This window comes from Hippoglossus hippoglossus, chromosome 1, assembly GCF_009819705.1.
Source record: "Hippoglossus hippoglossus isolate fHipHip1 chromosome 1, fHipHip1.pri, whole genome shotgun sequence".
Taxonomy (NCBI): domain Eukaryota; kingdom Metazoa; phylum Chordata; class Actinopteri; order Pleuronectiformes; family Pleuronectidae; genus Hippoglossus; species Hippoglossus hippoglossus.
In genome coordinates this window covers 26,328,139-26,331,456 of record NC_047151.1, presented here as the reverse complement: position 1 = coordinate 26,331,456, position 3,318 = coordinate 26,328,139, and the positions used below count along the sequence as shown (strand labels likewise).

Sequence of the window (3,318 nt, the reverse complement as noted above, 5' to 3'; positions counted from 1 at the left end):
ATAGTTGTGTAATTAGTGCTGCTTCGAGTTAACAAACAGAATTCCACTCACATTCTGTAGATTTTATTGTAATCGAGGCAGAAACATTGGAGGAAACTTGGGCAGAGTGATTCTTTATTTTCCTCAGGTGACTCCAGGTGAGCTCCGAACCTGAAAGACCCTAAAAAGTAATGTAAAGTTTCAATCCCTGCAATTCTGTGACGGCCGCACGCTCTATATATGCTGACGATCCTGTGGTTTGCACCTGTTGTTTCCTAACATTGGTTGAACCGACTCTTTTCGAACATTGAAAAGTGTTGGAAGCTCAACTGAAGATCTGAACATGTTGGATTCTTCCAGTGAGAATTAAAACCTTCCTTCTGTTTATGGGTCTTTTTAACGAGTTGGGTGCAGTTCAGTTCTGCTCAGAAAAGAAACCAACTCGTGGAACAGTCGCATTGGAAAATACTTCTGAAATAACGGAAACATTTGTAATCACGATTCCTCGTCTGTTAACATGTTTCAGGTTTTGTCTGATGAACGTGTGTTTGTAACGGCAGATCAAGGAGGTGTGTGTGTGTTTGTGTGTTTGTGTGAGCGTATGTGTTTGTACATCAGGAGTCACAACACGTCTGACTGTGTTCGAGGACAGATTGTTGGCTCTGGGGTGGATGTGGGACGAGTCTGGTCCAGGCGTCCATATGTCGTGACAGCGCAGATCAAAAAAGATGAAAGTCGGTGTTGCGCCGCAGCGACAGATGGACACAGCGACACATACATGTGCTAAAAGTCGGGCGGGCAGACAGGACGACACCTGGCTGCAGATCCGACGCCATCAGGAGCCGGAGGGAGGGGTCGAGCGTCCAATGTGTCTCTATTAATTTGTGCGTTTCCCGTGAGGTGGCTGATTGTTGTGATTTGAGCAAGGCCTCGTTTTTAATTTAAAATCTGAAGCCAGTGTTTCTCTGTAACATTAAATATTCATGACAGAACAAGCAACAATCATAATAAAATATATATCCTCAGGCTTTTTAGGACTTTAAAGGAACAGTTCAGCATTTCAGAAGGAAGGAACTGATCAATGACTCTAAATACAGATGGACGACGCATCTCCATTTCCTCCCTGTGTCCAAAAATCAAGCCAAAATATCTCACTTACCAGAAACCAGGTTTTTAGTTTTGTCCCTGTCCCATATCCTAACATGGAGGAGACCAGGTTAATGACGTGTACTCCAACCAGCCACCAGGGGGCGATGGAGATGTTGTGGCTTCCCTTTGAGGAGCTGTCATGTCGTCATATCTGTATTTACAGTCTATGGTACCGATCAGGAAACAGTCCAGGACATATACACGTCCCTGAGAAATGACAAATTAGTGGTTTCTACACTTTTGTTTTTGTTCGTATATAAAACAGAGACCGAACATTTTGATTATTCAGCTTCAGAGGAGCTGTGAGGTAGATTCTCTTGTGTTCGGACGACTTATTGTTCCAGTCTGAGCGAAGCTAAGTTCTTGGCAGCAGCGTCGTGAGTGGTATGAATCTTCTAATCTAATTCTCAGCGAGAGAATAAACTTTCCAGAATGTCAAACTTTTACCCTTTCTAAAAGCTCAGACACTTTTATTCCTGTGCTGTGGGACTGTGTGTGGGCGGCACCACAACCCACCGACTGTGAACTAACTCTGATTCAGCAACTGCCAAATCTTTATTGTTGCACAGAAGAACGAGACGCCACCTTCCTCTGGTGGAGAAAAAAACACTAAAGCTCTTTTGTGAAATAACCACAACTCAGATGTTCGTGTTTGGAATCAACACTACAACAAACAGTCATTGATCATTTTAGACTCATAGTGAACTCTCCTCGCAGATCTGGATATTAGAGATTATCCATCTTGAACTTTTGAAGATGCTCCGCTCAGCTTCACAGTGTGTATGTGTAATAAGGAAGATTTTAGGGTATTTTCTACTTTTGAAATGTACTGTGAAATTGACTCAAAAATAGTTTTATCTGGATTGTTATTCTGACCCGTACTAAATGAATCACAGTTATAGACCCACATGATTTATTCCCATGATTAAAATACTTCATTCGTCCCTCAGGGCGAGTGGGAGAGCGAATGCAGATAATTCATGCAAACACACAAAAGTTAAGACTAAATACTGATAAAAACAAATATGTCACGTGGAAATCTGCTCGGGGGTGAGAACGTAACGTTGTTGGAGGAGGTGACAGTTGTTGGAATCAGATGTTCAGCGTCACATCCGGGTCTTAGTGCTCCGGCCGCCGCACACGCTCTTTGCCATTTGGTGTGTTTCAATTCCTTTTTCGTGTCTTCGTGTGTGACTTTGTAACTTCAGCCTTTACCTGCAGTTCTCAGAAACTCGACGCCCCTGAGCGGCAGCCGGCCTGAAACGAGACAGAGGCAGAGGAAGGGAGGAGGAGGAGGAGGAGGAGGAGGAGGAAGAGGGAGTGAAGGGGGGCGAGGGAAGGAGGGCGAGCCTCCAGAGGGGGTTCGAATTCCCTGCAATCAGAAACAGAGACGGAACGAGGGAGCGACTGCTACTTATAATCACAGACTCCCCCACGTTTCTCTCTCTGCCGCTTCTATTTTTTCCCTTTGTTTTTGCACTTATGCTTTTTATGTGAAGTCAATCGACGTGTCTTTTTCTTCTGGGGTTTTTTCACTTTCAGTTTGAATATTGTTCGGTGGAAGTCTGAGGAACGGAGGGAGGAGCGATGAGCGTCTCTGGTTTTCTGTTTAACTTTGTTTTGTACTTTTTTTTGTAACTTTATCCACTTGGCAGCTTGATATTTAATGTCTTTTTAAGGCGACCTGTGTGTGTGTGTGTGTGTGTGTGTCTGTGTGTGTGTAAGCTCATAAGCACTGTCTCAGCCCACTGCCACAGGAGACTCCACCTCACAGATCTCTTACCTCCCTCGATGCCGGTGAAGGCGACTCCCGACCGCGGTGCGTCCGCCTTGTTTACGCTCTGTGACTCGTTTGTTGTGTTGATGACATCACCTCCCCCCCCGTGACCTTACCACCGTCACATAAACTCCTTTTTCTTTTTTTTTTTTACTCATAACTGATTTCCCTCAGTTCCCACATGGCAGATAACTACAAACGCACACATTCACAAACATAGGTGCACACTACGTAACACCCACACACACACACACACACACAGTACAGCCTCTGTGTTGTTGTTTTTAACTGTGGTGTGATTGTGGTCGTGTTAAACAGTCGGACACTGTAGCTGCTCTGTCTGTGGCCTCGCTGTTATGCGATGGCTATGAAGGCTCGCCATTGTGTGACCAAAAAACATTTTTGTCGTCGCT

At 44.7% G+C, this 3,318-nt stretch overlaps 1 long non-coding RNA gene across 1 annotated transcript; it reads right to left on the bottom strand.

Annotated features, from left to right (window-relative positions):
* Positions 1–444: 444 nt before the first annotated feature.
* Positions 445–2,929, bottom strand: LOC117759602. Its single transcript, XR_004613520.1, has 3 exons — positions 2,813–2,929; positions 1,403–1,617; positions 445–1,365 (listed from the first exon to the last, which is right to left on the bottom strand). It is a non-coding gene; the product is annotated as an uncharacterized LOC117759602 (long non-coding RNA).
* Between the last annotated feature and the right edge of the window lie 389 nt (positions 2,930–3,318).